The sequence below is a fragment of the Molothrus ater genome, chromosome 35 (genome assembly GCF_012460135.2).
Source record: "Molothrus ater isolate BHLD 08-10-18 breed brown headed cowbird chromosome 35, BPBGC_Mater_1.1, whole genome shotgun sequence".
Classification (NCBI taxonomy): domain Eukaryota; kingdom Metazoa; phylum Chordata; class Aves; order Passeriformes; family Icteridae; genus Molothrus; species Molothrus ater.
Window position 1 is genome coordinate 877,945 of NC_071662.1, and position 16,271 is coordinate 894,215.

At 50.8% G+C, this 16,271-nt stretch overlaps 1 pseudogene; it reads right to left on the minus strand.

Moving 5' to 3' along the window:
• Positions 1-16,271, minus strand: part of LOC118700713 (zinc finger protein 271-like) — a 342,045-nt pseudogene that overhangs the window by 94,110 nt on the left and 231,664 nt on the right.

The window sequence follows — 16,271 nt, forward strand, 5'->3', positions numbered from 1 at the left end:
AGAGCACAAAAAAGACAAGGCCTCTGGAGGAGTAAAATTCATCAGCAGCCTCCGAGTGGCTGAGGATCAATGCCCATCAGAGCAGCAATGAACAGAAATGGGCACAGCTTTGTGGCTGGCCCAGCTCTGGGATGGACCCTGGGCCTGGAGCAGGAGCAGCTCTTGAGGGCCCCAAGGCCGGGGCTCTGGTGCTGCCCTGGGCAGATGGGATGGCAGCAGGTGCTGCAGAGATCTCTGCACCTCAGGCCGAGGGGAGCAGGGCAGCCAGGGAGCCTCCTTTGGCCTTGGCCAAGCACCTTCCCCCATGGCTGGGGCTGAGTCCTGTGGCAGCTGCAGCTGCTGCTGTGGCCTTGGCAGGGGCTGAGGCCGTGGGGCCAGTGCCCAGAGCAGCCTGGCCTGAGCAGAGCTGTGGGGCCAGAGCCGGCTGGGCTAGGCTGGGCTCAGAGAGGCCCTTGGTGCTGCCCAGAGCTCAGGGCAGCTGGCAGAGCTTGCAGGGAGCTGGGCCCGGCTCCGAGAGCCTGGCCCAGAAACCATCAGTGTCCATCTCAGCCTGGCTGAGCGTGCATGGGCAGGACTCAGGCCAGGCCTTGTGGGGCAGGGCCAGCGCCTGTGCGAGGCATTGCAAACAGGCAAGTGGCCCAGAGAAGAGGCTGCTCTGTGCCCTTGGTGGCATGGACAGAGCAGGGAGGGGGCCCAGGACATCTGTCAGCGCCAGCCTCTGTGCCCATGCGTTGGCAGCCCTGGCTGCTGAGCCCAGCTTTGGCCTGGGCTGAGTTGGGCTGTGGCCCAGCTCCATCCTCCTGCGGGGCTCAGGGCCTGTTCCCAGCCATGGCCAGCCCTGGCTGCCTCTCTGCTGGCCCAGAGGCCGGCAGAGCCCGGGGCAGGGCTGTCTGTGCAGCCCCACAGGTGCCACGGGCTCTGCAGGAGCTGGCAGAGGCTGCCCAGCAGGGAGGCCATGGGGCACAGAGCCCCAAGGCTGCTGTGGGCACCACGGCACAGGGGCCGTTCCCAGCCGCAATGCTCCTGGCCTGGGCTGGGCCTGCACAGGGGCTGGGCCACCATGGCTGGGCCTGCCCAGGGCCACAAAGGGGCCACGCAGCCGCTGCCGGGGCTGACAGCAAGGCCAGGCACACACAAGCAATTGCTGAGCATGGCCTGCGCTGGCCAGGCCTGACTGTGCCAAAGGCAGAGCTCAGCTGCCCTTGGGGCTGCAGCAACACTCCAGAGCCCAAAGAGCCTCCATGGCTGGGCTGGAGACCAAGGCTGCAGCAGGGAAATGCAGGGCTGCTGTGGGATGGGGAGGCCATTGAATTCCAGCACACACCTCAGCTCTCTGATGATCCTGGCACCATGCTGGGCCCTGTTTCACACTGGAGCAGAGCAGATGTTGATGGGACAGGAGCCCTGTGGCGCTGTCAGGGTCCTGCAGCTTGCAAGGTGCTCTGCTGTCCCTCAGGTGCTCTGTGAGAGATCCAATCCCAGCTGGGCAGCTCAGGGCACAAGTGGCACTGCCTGTTCATGGGCACACAGCTGATGTCTGCCTAGAAAGGGGCACAAGTGTTAATACCGGTTAGTTTCATAATATACAAACAAATCTTTATTTTCTGGGTACTTTTAAGAAATGGCAAAATTTTCCAACCAGGAAAATGAAGTTCCTGAAAGTGTATTGATGGCAGAAGGAGAAGAAATGCTGGTCTTCCTGTGGACTTGTGTCACCAATATCCACTGTAATACTTCCTCTCCTTCTTCCTTTAGGTGTTTCCAGGTCTCCTGTTTAAATGGCCATGTCTAAGGACACCCCTTCACTAGACCAGCTGAATCTATGTCCACATTGCTGCTTACGCATTTCCTCCAGCAGATGCTCTCTGGGCATACAAGTGCCTGTCAAATGACTGGTTTCATGCTTTGAGGTGCAGGGACTTGCCCAATATTTTTGAAGTTCAAATAAATATCACATTACTCAAGATCTTAATTGTGTTTCTATCTATCACTGAATTTTTCTTATGTCTTTGCCTAAAACTGTTCTGTACAGAAATCCCTGGGGGATGGTGGACATGTCAGATGCGGCTGGGACATCCCAGACAGCTGAGGGAAGAGCTGTGATGGTTCTTAAACTGTTCAAATGTTCAACTTGTGTTTGTTGGCAAGAAACCTTTCTGTGCCTCTGAGTGTCACCAGGCCCTGAGCCCAAAGGACACAAACCTGATGAGTTGTGGTTCCCACTGCAGGGGCTGCACTTGGACCTTGGCTCTGCACAGGAGAGCTCTTCATCCCCTTTCTCTCTTTTCCTCCCTCAGGGCATGGAGGGAGCTCCTGACTTCAGCCTGTGACTCGTGTGTGCAAAGAGCAAATCTGGGCATAATCGGGGCAGGGAGGTTTGGGGGGACCTTGGGATCTCTGCTGGGTACAGAAGGTGTTTTCCATTGCTCTGAGACTGTCTGCTGTGCAAAGTGGATTTAATATCCAGCAGAGGAATGACTTTTGCATTTGATGGAGCTGTGCCTTGCCTTGGCTTTGTTGGCTGACAAGAAATGAACATCCCTCTGTGTCTCGGGCAGCTCCTTCTGCAAGGAAAGCAGGTGGGAGTTGGAGCCAAGGAGCTGAAAGCTGCAGGTACAGCCTGGGCTGGAGGGAGCTCAGATTTGCACAAGGCTGCTCTGAGTGCCAGGGCTTGGATGGGGGAAATGGTGGGCTGGGGGTAGGGACAGAGTCTGATTGATTGTCAGCCATGAAGGGTCTTGATTTTAAAATCCAGTCAAACTGTATGAGGAGGTACTTGGATTCAGTGTCAATTGGAGACGGCACATATTGATTTATGAACAGAAAAAATCCTGAACAGGACTTAAAAATCTTTTCTCACTGTCTTTATAAATATAATGCATTCACTTTGAACACACAAATGACATCTTATCCACAAAATATTTAAATACTTAAATCAAATTTTTCCCGGAGGCTTGCCTTATTCAGGTGTTCTGAATGTTAATGAGCCCTGGGACAATGAATTCCTGAACTGAGGAGCTGAAGGCTGAACAAGTGATTTGGAAAATTAAATCAAATTATTCCCAGAGGCTTGGCTTGTTCAGGTGTTCTGAATGTTCATGAGCCCTGGGACACTGAATTCCTGCACTGAAGAGCTGAAGGCTGAAGAAGCCTCTGGAGCAGTGAAATTCAGCAGCAGCCTCCAAGTTGCTGAGGATGTCAGCAGCCCCCACTGAGGCCATCCCTGCCCAGAGACCGTGGGGGAATGGGCAGACAAGGAGAGCGTCCCTGGGGCTGGGGCAGCACAACTCAGAGGCACCAGCGGCTCCAGCTGGGCAATGGAGTGTGGAATGTGGCTGGGAAAGCCCTGCCTGGGCTGGGCCAAGCAGCACAGACAAGCCCTGACTCCCATCCCTAAAATAACTCTCTCAAGGAGACATTTAAAAGGAATTACAATTGTTTGTGTCCTCTGAGTTGGACTCCCTGGAGAAATACCAACAAGCAATTCTCAGGAGCTCAAAACAACAAAACAGCTTTTACTGGCAACTTTACAAAGTCAGAGAAACTTTTGCAAAATGTTTATATGGCATTGTAGGGGTTTTAGTTTATTAATTTAAGATTTTTCTAATTTTGAGATTTCTTAATTAATGGATTGATGAGTGTGGTGGGTTTTAGTGTCGGTTAATTATTTATGTGTTTATATTGTTTTGAGATAGGAATACGAGAATGCTAAAGTAGGCCTAAAATTTTAAAAGGGTATAAAGAAAATTTCATTAAATAGAAATTAAAAAGGAAAAAGTGTAGTAAGAAATAAAATAAACTCTTTAGAATGCTTTTTTTTAATTTACAATTTTTTCTTTTTACTGACAATGTAAAGAAAGTAAATTTAAAATTTCTAGTTAGTTTGCTGTTTCTAGAATAGTCTTTTTTAGTTTACTTAGGAAAAGAAGTTTTTCTTGTTAAGGTTAAGGAGATTTTTTTACAAGAGGAAAAAGTTTTTTGTGGTTCTTAATTTTGTCATGGATAACAGATGTCTGGGGAACTTTGTTATTGTGAAGTTGTTTTTATTGCTTTTTCACAGCTTGTTGATGGGCCATGTCAACTTATGGGGTTTTGTTGTAAAGATGAGTTATTTAAAGGTAAAAGTTTTTATTATTTACTTTTAAAATTATTTTTATTTCTGGGAATAGAGATCTTCTCTTGGGGATACTGGATTACTTATTCCGCCCCTATTTAAACTTTTTATGAAATTACAGTTATTTTACATTTGTTTATTTTAGTATGCAGGTTTTTGTTTGAAATTAATTTGAATATTTTATAGTTTTATATGTTATATAGAAAAAGATTTTTCTCTTAATAGTTTTTAAGAGAATTTTAATTTTAAGATTAATGTACTTTTTCCTTTTTTTAATTTGGGATTTAATTTCTTCTTTACTGACTTTGATGGTTTTATGTTATTTTTTTTTATATGTTTGTATTTTGGTTTTTTATATGTTTGTATTTTGGTTTTTCCTTTTACTTGAGGGAGGATTGAAGTATTGAAAGGGTTAGCACCTGACCTGCCAGTAACTTGTGGTGGAAGTTGTGGTTGGGTTGTGCTAGAATTGATTTTATGGTTGGTTTTTGACTTTTATGTTTAAGTTTTGGGTTGTAGGGGTTTTTTGTTTTACTTGTGTTGGGAGAGGCGACTTAATGGTAGGATTTTAATAGCTGTGGCTGGCTTTGTTCTGGTTGGGGTTTTGTAGCCCCTTTTGTTTTCCTTTTTGGGAGTTGTTGGGGTTTGGTTTGGTCAGAATGGGGCCAATGGGGGTGGGGGGGGGGCAGCCTGGGGAGGGGGGAAGGGGCTCAGCCCATGGCAGGGTTCCTTGGTTTGGTTTGGTTTGGTTTAGTTTGGTTTGGTTTGGTTTGGTTTGGTTTGGTTTGGTTTGGTTTGGTTTGGTTTGGTTTGGTTTGGTTTGGTTCGGATGGGGGCTGGGGCCAGGGCCACTACTTCTTTATTGACTGGAAAAGAAAGAGGAGGTTTCTGGGTTTTTTCATATTTAACATTTGTGTTTCACAGAGGCATGTTCAGTATCTCAGTGGTTTAACAGACGGCCAGTTACACAAAATTTTTGTATTACTTTTAAAAATTCTTCTCATGTCAAACTACGACAGACATTCAATCAACAAAAAATACTTCTCAAAGCATTGACTTTGCCCATTCAACTTCACAAACTCTAAGCCTGTTCAATTTAATGTTAAACAAAATTTGCAGGAGCACAAAAACAGAAGAAGAATAGACAGAAAGAGAGAAAGGCAAAAAAGATGCAGAGAAGCACACACACACAGCTACCAACTCCTGCATTCCAGCATTGTTCGGATGGAAATTCCAAGAGGATGCAGGGTAAGATGTGTACTTGCCTTGTGGTCAGCCTTGGTCTCCCTGGGCCCTTCCCCCAGGTGGGGCTTGGGCTCATTTGGTCCCTCAGGAGCTGGGCTGGGGCTGCAGAGGTGGCTGTGGAGCATTGCCTGTGCTGTGCCAGGGACTGGCAGCCACTGCTGGGCTGGGATAGAGGCTCTGGGGGGATTGGGGTTCCAGGACAGGGCAGGGCTGGGGTTCCAGGGCAGGGCAAGGCTGGACCTGCCCCTTCCTCCCCCACACATGAAATGTTTCAAGCCAACAATCTCCTTCAGTCTGTCACAACAGGGAATGTTGGAGGTGCAACCCCAAATGTGGCCGTGGGCATCTGGACAAGGAGGAGAGTTCTTTTCCATAGGAAGGAAAGCACGGAGTCCCAGTATTTGAAAGGCAGGTCTGAGCCTCACTAGGCCAAGTCCAGCCAGACTTGTCAGGAATGGCAGATTTTTCTGGGAACAGTCTTTGGACATAGGGAATTTTGGAGTGAAATCCCAGTCTTGTCCATGGGTGCCTGGAGAAGCAGGACAGCTCTTTCCCATAGGAAGGAAAGCATGGAGCCTTCCCCAGTGTTTTGGGGATAGAAGAGAGGTGACCTTTGTGAGAGCATTGCCAGCCAAATTTGTCCTGGCAATATTCCTATTGGAACAATCCCTGGATATAGGGAAATTTGGAGGTGAAATCCAAATTTTGGCCATGGGTTCTTGGAGGAGAAGGACAGATCTTTTCCATATGAAGGAAAGCATGGAGCCCCAGTGTTTCAGCAGCAGAAGAGAAGAGACCCTCAACATGCCAAGATCAGCTGGACCAGTCAGGTGGCCCCTGGGAGGCCAAACCAGCCAGACCTTTTCTGTGTTCCCTTGGTTTTGTGGGGCCCCACAATGTCCCAATGGTTCCTTGGATCCATGAGGCCCCACAGTGCCTATGGGAATGGTGGGATGATGACTTGTTTCTATGGGGGCACACAGTTTCACAATGACTCCTAGGTTCCAGAAGGCCTTGCAGTGTCACAATGGTCCCAAAAATTCCATTAGGCTCTGCAGTGTCACAATGGTCCCAATGATACCATGAGGCCCCACGGTGTCACAATGGTCTCCGTGGTTCCATAGGCCCCACAATGTCATGTGACTCCTCTGTTCCATGAGCCCTGCAATGTCACAATGGACCTTTGGGCCCTGGGGGTTTGCAGTGTCACAATGGTCTTCTCTGGCTCCACAGTGTCACAATGGACCATTGATGACAGGAGGCCCCTCTGTGTCACCCTGGAGCTTTGGTTCCATGCAGCCCTGCAGTGTCACGAAGGCTTCTTGGTTTCATGAGGCCCCACAGCATCACAATGGTCCTCTTGGTTCTGTGGGGACCCCCAGGGTCACAATGGTCTCCATGATCCCATGAGGCCTCACAGTGTCACAATGGCCCCTTGGTTCCATGAGGCTGTGAAGTGTCTTAATGGTCTCTCCATGGTTTCATTAGGCCTTGCAGTGTCACAATGGACCCTTGGCTCCATGGGGTCTTGCAGTGTCACAATGGCCCCTTGATTCCATGACCCCCCCCCAAAGTGTCACAATGGTCTCCATGGCTACATGAGGCCCCATAGAGTCACAATGGACCCTTGGTTTGATGGGGCCTCTCAGTGTCACAATGATCCCTACATTCCATGGAACCACACAGTGTCAGTATGGTCCCCTTGGTTCCATGAGGCCCAGCAATGTCACAATGCTCTCCATGATTCCATGAGGCCCCACAGTGTCACAATGGTCCCTTGGTGTCACAAGGCCCCACAGTGTCACAATGCTCCCTTGGTCTCACAGGGCCCCACAGTGTCACAATGGTCCCTTGGTGTCAGAAGGCCCCACAGTGTCACAATGGTCCCTTGGTCTCACAGGGCCCCACAGTGTCACAATGCTCCCTTGGTTCCATGGGCCCTGTGCTGCTGCATTCCCCCCTCCCCTTCTCAGGCCGCCCTGCCAGATGAGAAATGCTCCTTGGGGCTCGGCCTTGGCCAACAGCCCCTGGGCTCAGCTCCTCTGCAGCTCATCACAAACACTGTCTGCTCCAGGCACTGCTGCTGCCCAACCAGCTCCTGCTTTCTGGAGGAGCAGCCCTGGGAACTGGTTTTGTTCCCTCAGTGGCACAACATCCCTGTTCTCACCCTGCCAAAGAAAGCTGTTGGTGCCAAGTGTGGCCAGGATGAACCATTGCTGGGACTGAAGCCCCTCTCTTGGGGCCCTACAAACAGCGCTCCAAAAGGAGCCCTTGGAGCTCTCCTGGGTCAGCGACTCCCTCTGAGTGGGGCCTCTCCCAGCCGGGAGCTCTCCCGTTTGCTGCACTCGGAGATCCCCAACAACGACGGAGCCTGGGCCGATCCCCCCACTCCTCCAGGCTCAGCCCTTCACCCTCTGGGGAGATGCCAAAGGATCCACAGGGAGCATTTCCTGCCCTCAGGGGAATTTCTCCCAGGTGCCTTGCACTGACTCTTTGTGTCTGTGTGCACACAGGAGTGCCTGTGCTGGGGAAATGTGGCAGAAATGCTGCTCTCGGAGGGGTTTGAGTGCCTTGGATAGCTGAGCCAGTCAGGCCTGTAAGTGAGGATAAGTCATGAGGTCTAAGCTAAGTTAAATGCTGCTAAGAGTTGTTCTTTTGCTAGGTTATTTAATATAAGTTATAAGTGGAGTTAAATACAGTTAAATGTTATTCCTCTGTTAAATTGTAAAGTCATCAGTTAAAAATTAGGTTAAATACTGTTAAGTGCTGTTCTTTTGCTAAATTGTGAAGTTGAAGGTATCAGTTAAGGTTATGTTAAGTCCTATTAAGTTTGGGCTCTGTTAAGCTTTTGGGCCATATTCCTTTTACCCTCACTGTTCTTGTGTCTCATACACACACAGGGACAGCTCTTGGTTCATTTCTGGTTTGATTGCCTGGATTTTGTTTGGTTTTGTTGTTGCTTTGTTTCCTTGGTGTGCCTGAAGTGTCCAGTCAGAAGCAGAGTGACTCCTGCCAAGGAACTTTGTGCTGCTGTTGCTTAATATTAAATCTGGTTTTTGCTGCTCCCTTGCTGGGGTTTTTTTCAGTGCTCTCAGGCCCTCGTTGGTAACAGGGTGAAGGAGCCCTGGCCCAGGCTCTGGCTCTGGGGGTACACAGGGACACTGCCGGGGGGTCCCTGTCCCCCTGTGCCACCCCCAGGGCCCTGGCCCCCGTCCCTGTGTCAGGCTCTGGGGTCGATCTCGTGGAACATCCTCTGGAGGAGGCTGCGGCGCCGGGGGCAGGGGAACCCTGGGGGACAGGGGACCCCGCTGTGCATGAGCAGGGTTGGACTTCTCTGGGGGAAACTGTGAGGGGGGCCGGGGCAGAGTGACCTCCCCAGTGACCTCACACAGCCCCTGTGATGTCACACAGCCTCTGTGATGTCACACAGCAACCTGTGATGTCACACAGCCCCTGTGATGTCACACAGCCCCTGTGATGTCACATTGCCTCCTATGATGTCACACAGTCCTCTGTGATGTTGCACAGTCCCCTGTGATATTACCCAGCTGCTCTGTGATTTCACAGAAGACTCTGATGTCAAAGAGTCACACTGCGATGTCACAGATTGTTCTGTGATGTCACAGCCTGCTCTATGATGTTACACAGCCACCCAGTGATGTCACAACCCACTCCCTCATGTCACACAGCCACCCTCTATGATGCCAAGATCAGCTCTATGGCCTCACACTATGATGTCACAGACAGCTGGGTAATGTCACAACTCCATCAGTGATGTCACAAAACCCTCTCTGTGATGTCATACTGCCACCCTGTAATGTCACAGCACACACTTTGACCTCACAGCCAGCTCTGTGATGTCATACAGCCATGCCATGATGTCACAGCCTGCTCTGTGATGTCACACAGTTCCCTCTGTGATGCTGTAGCTGCTCAGTGACCTCACACAACGAGCTCTGTGATTTCATAGCACAATCTGTGACCTCACACAGCCCACTCTGTGATGTCACACAGCCCCTTGCTGGCATCACAGCTGCTCTGTGCCTCCATGACACAGCCCCAGAGGAGCTGCTGTGACACAGCCCCCTCTGGGACATGCCACAGCCCCTGCCAGTGCTGAGCCCCTGGGAGCTCTGTCTGTGCCCTGCTGGTGTCCCTGAGGGGCCCTGGCAGTGCCCCAGCCCTGCTGGGCTGTGCACAGGAGCTGCTCCTGGCCAGAGCTGTCTCTCAGCAGCTCTGCTGCCCTTGCCAGGAGCTGCCTCTGGGCCAGGAGCCCGGCCCAGCTCAGCAGCACAGACACAGCACAAGGACTGTAATGACCCTCTGGGGCTTTGGTGCTCTTTGCATCGGACTCAGTCCCTCAGAGTGTGCTCAAAGAACTTCTCAAGAACTCAAAGTGAGGTTGAAACACTGAAGTTTCTTGTGCATAAAATTGATCTTTCTGAGGGACAGGACTGAGAAACTGTCCCCAGGTTCCAGGTAGAGCAGAACACTGGAGGCAGTGATGACAGGTGGGGACAAGCAAGGCAAAGGTGTCTCTGGTGCTGAGCAAACCTGCGCCTCTGTCCCTGCAGGCTGTGGGCATCCCCCGGCTGCCCCACCTGGCTGGCCCCTTCCTTTGCTGACAGCTCTGCCTCCTGCCTGCCCCTGCCTGCCCACACAAAGCCTGGGGCTGCTCCAGTCTCCTGCTGGGGGACATGCTGCACCACAGCCCTGCCCTGGCAGGGAAATTCCTTTCTCCTGGTGTCAACTCTGGACCTCCCCAGCTGCCCTTGGTGCTATTATGTCTTCTTCAGGCTCATTCTCACTAGAAAGGAAAGCCCCAGCCTCTCTAAAAGCATCCTCCACTCCCTCCCAGGCTATTCCTGTTCTGTCCTCAGTCTCCACACCACTGACCCCAGAGCCTGCAGACTGTCCCTGCTGGTTTTATGATGAGGCCTCCAAACCCCATCTTGGGAGATTTTTGGGTCCTCTCCAAGGTCTGTTAAAATGGAAAAACAGTGATCAAAGTTATTTTCTCCCAAATCTTGCAGTGACAAAACAAGGGTCAATATCTCTAAACTGAATGAGGGTGGATTTACATTTGTTGGAAGAGGAAATACTTTACAATGATGACAGTGGCACGAAACTGCAGCTGTTTTTTTCAGAGAAGTGGCTGCCCCATCCCAGGAATTGTCCAAGAGCAGGAGCTTTCTGCAACCTGACCCGGTGAAACCCTCTACTCCCCAGTGACAAAATTCCTGTAGTGTGGGTTCTCTGCCATGCTGGGTGCCCTCACAACGCTTCTGGCCAGAATGTCTGCTGAGGGCAGGCAGACTGCTGCAGGGGCAGTGCCCTCACAGCCATCACCATGGCAGCCCTGTCCCCTGGGCCTGGCTCTGCCCTTTCCTCTGCCCCTGCCTTGGCTCTGCTTGCATGAAGAGTTTTGTCATTGATATCTTGTCCCCAAGGTGCTGGGGCCAATGGCTTCCCAGTCAGGCTCCTGGAGCAGAAGTGGCTTTTCAGAGACCAGCCGGGAATGAGCCCTGAGGCAGCAGCTCTGCAGTGGTGGCCACCAGGCCGGGCTGCCAAGGGAGGCTTCTGGCCATGGCCTGCAAGCAGCTGCTGCTGCCAAGGTGCCTTTGGTTCCTCAGGCTCTCCCTGGCACAGCTCCCAGGATGGCACTCTGCCCTTGTGCCCGAGGCCTTCCCTGTGCTGGGGCTGGCCTGGGGCTTTTCCTGCAGCGGGACCTGCCCTGCTGATGGCACAGGAAAGGCAGTTCCTGCTGGAGCAGGAGGCTCTGCCTGCAATGGGCTCCAACAACTCCAGCAAGGCCCTGTTTGCCAAGCCCCCAGTGGGAAATGAAGGGGGGGGGGGGGGGGGTCACGCTGCTTTTGGGGTGAATATTGCAGAAACAAGTCTGACTCATCCATCCCAAAGTTCAACATCCTCAGAGGGAGCTGAAGCTGTGACAGTGCTGGAAAATCCCCAGAGAAAGGAACAACCAAGTGACACCAGTGAGAGCTTCTGCAGAGCTGCTGAGCTGGCCCAGCCTGGGCGCACCTGTCTGACAGCGCAGCACCTCAGACTAGAAAAGTCCCATCCCATATTTTAATGGCATCATCCCCTGACATTTCCTTTCCTGGGGGGTGTGGAGATTCCTCCCTGTAGTGGGGACACCCTTCAAGGTCACTGCTCCAGGATGAGCCAAAGGGATTTGCCCATGGTCATTGGTCTGTGGGAGTGACATCAATCTCTCCTTAAAAACAGCTTCTTTTCCTTTAATAAAATTGCTTTGAAATCCCTTCTGAGTGCTTTCTATAAATTATTACAATATAATATAATATAATATAATATAATATAATATAATATAATATAATATAATATAATATAATATAATATAATATAATATAATATGGTACAGCTCTTATACCTTGGACTCAATATTTCTGATTAAGCTAAGATAATTTTGTCTAATCGTTACCATAATAGATAATAGAAATTTTTTATATATATATATATGCTTTGCCATCCTTAATCCTGTGGGACAAATGCTAAAGGTTAAATTTCACCTTGATAATTCTTTACCCATGAACTCTGTAAAAGTCTGAGGCTGGGATTGGAGCCAGCTGCTCCAAGGCTCCTCTCACAGAAGGAGATTACAAAGCCTGGAGGTCCTTGGGCGTATTTTTCTGTGGATATGGGAGTCTGGTCAGAGACAGAGAAAGCAAGAGAGTTTTCCCATTAATTAGATTGGGAACCATTAGGAAGCTGGAGAGAAAGAATTGTAAATTATGGACAGGTGGTGTCTGTAATAGGTTGTTTTTTCCATAAAGTTGTTTACTGAAGGGGGTTGTCTTAATCAGCCAATCATGTGAAATGTGTTGATTAAATGACCAATGAGATCCATCTGTAGAAAACCAAGGTCAAAAGGAAGAGGATTGAAAAAATGGGTGGCTTTTAGCCCTTACCCTTCTGATCTGAGTCTGTGTCATCTCTGACTCAACGGAGACATTTGAGGATCTGTGGGGACTATTGGGAATCCTTTCTGCACCTTGTGACCCAACAGGAGCTTCTCTAATAAACTTTACCTGAAGTTCCCACTGTGGCCATGACAGGAACCCCTGTGAGTGTCTGGGACATCCCGGCTCTTTGGCAGCCTGGGGACTCCTGGGATGTCACCGTGGAGCCCCCGTGAGTGCCTGTGACAGATGGGTGCCTTTGCAGCCCAAGGTGCCCTGGGATGTCACCATGGAATGGCTGTGACTGCCTCTGACCACAGGGCTCTTTACCATCCCCAGAAAGCCCTGGGAGGTCTCCATGGAGCCCCTGTCTCTGCCTGTGACATTCCAGCTCTGGAACAGCCTGGAGACTCTTGGAAAGTCCCCATGGAGCCCCTCTGAGGGCCTGTGACAAATCTGATCCTTAGCAGGCAACCATCACCAGCCCCCTGTTGCTATGGTAAGTTTCCCTGGCAACCATCACCAGCCCCCTGTTGCTGTGGTCAGTTTCCATGGCAACCATCACCAGCCACCCTGTTGCTATGCTCAGTCCCTTGGCAGCTCCATGGAGACCCCATGCCAGGGGTGGTTGCCATGAACACCAGGGCTGGCACCAGCTGGGATGCTCGGTTTCCACGGGCCGGGCATCAGGAATGGGATTCCCCAATTTCCTGCTCCTGCTAAAACCGCACTGCCCTCGCTGCCCTCTCGCCTCCCATAGAAAGCACAAAAGGCAAAGATCCCGGGCTGGGATAAGAACAATTTATTGGGAACAGCAACGAGATAAGGAACAAATGGTACTGAAACAATATTGATAACAGAAGGGATAAACAAAACTTTGACAGGAAAAACTAAACACAACTGACTGTCTCTTCCCAGCCACAATTTCCCCTGTCTGGAAAGGACACCCTTCTCCTCAGGGAGAGAGAGAGAGAGTCCCTGTCCTGCCCCTGGCAATGACCTGAGGTGGGAGTGAATGTAATGAAAGGGCCATGGCCAGACCATCATGTTCTTCAATCCCACATCATGTCACGGGCAGGAAAAGGGACAGGTGTCTTCCCAGCATGGATCATGGGCAAAACGGATCCCCAGGACTCTTCCCAACGTGGGTCCTCTAAAGAGGGATGAAGCTGGAGCGGTGCATGAAGCTGTTCCTGCAGCTGGGGCATTTGCAGGGCTTTCCTTACTAGCGGTTCCGTTGGTGTCTGGTGAAGTGAGAGCTGCTTGTGAAGCTCTTCCCACACTGGGGGCACTCATAGGGCCTCTCCCCAGTGTGGATGCGCCGGTGGGTGATGAGGGTGGAGTTGTGCTTGAAGCCCTTCCCACAGTCAGGGCAGCGGAAGGGCCTCTCATCTGAGTGAATTCGCTGGTGGCAGAGGAGATGGGAGCTGGTGTGAAACCTCTTCTGACACTGGGGACACTCGTAGGGCTTCTCCCCAGTTTGGATGCGTTGGTGGGTGACGAGGGCAGAGCTGCAGCTGAAGCCCTTCCCACACTCCCCACACTCGTAGGGCCATTCCCCAGTGTGGATCATCTGGTGGCTGATCAGGGTGCTGCTCTTCCTGAAGCTCTTCCCACACCCCAAGCACTTGTGGGGCTTCTCCCCATCATGAAGCTGCTCATGGACCACCAGCTCTGAGCTCTGGCTGAAGCTCTCTCCACCTTCCTTGCTCAGGGTGGGTCTTTCCCCCTCAGAGCACACTGGGCTGGGTTTGCAGCCCCTCTTCCTGTGGGATCTCTGGGATTTTCCTCCACGTTGGAATTCTGCACCGTGGAGCCATTTAAAATGGCCTCTCCCACGTCGTTCTGCTGTGGGGATTTGTCCTCCCTGGTCTCCATCCTCAGCTTCTTCCCTCGGGGAGGAAGGACAAGGAGAGGATGGGATTTGCCTCTGTGCCACAGGGAAGGGGAAGGAGATCCCCCCAGTGCATCCCCGGCAGGACGGGGTTGGCAGCGGGGTTGTCCTGCAGCCGGGGGCCGTGCTGGGCTGGGAGATGGAGCAGGAGAGAGGAGGAAAGGGGCACTGACTTGCTCCTCACCTGCCTGGGTATCCCAGGGCATTGTGTCAGTTTGAAAAGACAAGTGTCTGCTAAGGAAGGCAGGAGACTCCCTTGAAATGGAAAACGTTAATCCCTTCCCTTGGAATTATAATTTTCAAAAGAAGGGGCTGTCAAGCAAAGTCTATGGGAATAGGAATAACAGTTCTTCAGAAGGAAAATTAAAAATACAAATGCAGTAGTACTAAAAACTACTTACAGAGTAAGAATACAACCTGACCCCCTGTGGGTCAGAGTGTTGGTAGCACTCCTGTTAAATGGTGGCTGCAGTGCTCCTGCAGTGACAGGTGTGGTTCTGTTGGAGCAGTGATCCTGTAGAAGGGTGGAGTTTTCCTCTGAAGGTCCAGTTGTGGCGTCGATTGGCCTGGTCTTCCTCCGGGATCCAGTGGAGCTGAAAGCTGCTCTTCTGGGAATCCTGTAGGAGAAAGCTGACTGTTGTGCCAATTCTCAGATTATATCCAGGTAGGAATGCTTGGCTCCTCCCTCTGGGCAGAGCTTCTCACAATGGGATGATGGAATTTTTATCAGTGACACTCAATGGCCCATTAACAGAAGATATCTCCCTGGAGGGAGGATTCATCAGTAAGAGATAAAGTAGACTGCTCAATTAACAGATGATAATTGCCCCAACTTTAACAGGGGGTAATTGAATACACATCCAGCTAAACCTGAGACACTGTTCCAGCCTTGGAAAGCAGGATTTGGTACCAGGATTCTTTAGGGAATGCAACCCTGATTGAAGGCAGAGATAGAATCTCCAGAGCCTGCAGCCAGAAATGGACAGTTGTGTGATACTCATTTCAACATCATCTCTTTCGGAATTATTTACTAATGATTATTTGCTTTGCCTACCTAATATTTTTGTAATTTTTTGCAAATTGGCATTATCTAAATTACACTGTTCCTTAAGTTAAATTTGGTGTCTGTCTTTGGTGCGGGCCCTGCCCACTGGCGAAACAGGGCCCAATCCTGCCTAAGTGTTACCTGGGGAGACAAAACCCTCACTGCAAATGTGCCCCCCTTCCTCCTTGTTCCCCACACTTCATGCACTGATCATGATGTCCTATGGTCTGGGGTATCCCTGGGGTCAGCTGGGATCTCCTGTCCTGGCTGTGTCCCCTCCCAAGCTCCCCCACACCCTCAGCCCCTCCCCAGCGTGGCCGAATGAGGGGCAGGACAGGCCTTGGCTCAGTGCCAGCTCAGCAAGAACGAAACCATCTCTGCGTGCTCAGCCCTGTGCTCAGCCCCCGGGCCCGGCATTTCCTCCACTGCCACCCCGGAACCCCCTTTCCCACCCCTCTGCCCCACGGCCACCGCAGCACCGGCTGACAATAGAAGCAATTCTGTGGCAATTCCAAGTTTCCTTGGTTCCTGCACAACTCCAGCTCAGCTGCTGGCAGGTTACAATTAAAGAAAAGTGCAAATTCGGCCCAATACAGATATTATTAAAAGGAAGTGGAAGCTCTGTGTAGCTGTCACAAAGGTGACAGGGATGAAGAGAAAAATGATTCTCACATTTGGCAAAGCCGCCAAGCCTAGGAATTCAGGAGTTATTCGGGAATTTAGCTACTTGAGCTGGGCTTCTTGTGGGACTTTTAGCAGCCTTGTGTTCCTCACCATGGGGTGAATGAACCTTGTCAGTCTTGCTGGTATAATTTGCTCCATTTCCTCCAGTGATTTTAACAAACTTTTCAAGGAGGGACAACAAAATATTTTCTTTACACTCCAGTCCCACAAAAGACATTTTCCTCATCAGTTCTCCCAAAAAGTTGCTCAGAGGAAGCTGCATCCAAGTTTCCAAGAGTTCATTCAGAGAGACCTACAACCTCCTCAGAGGAGGGAACCATGCTGTTGTCAAAGGCAACTGGGGTCAAA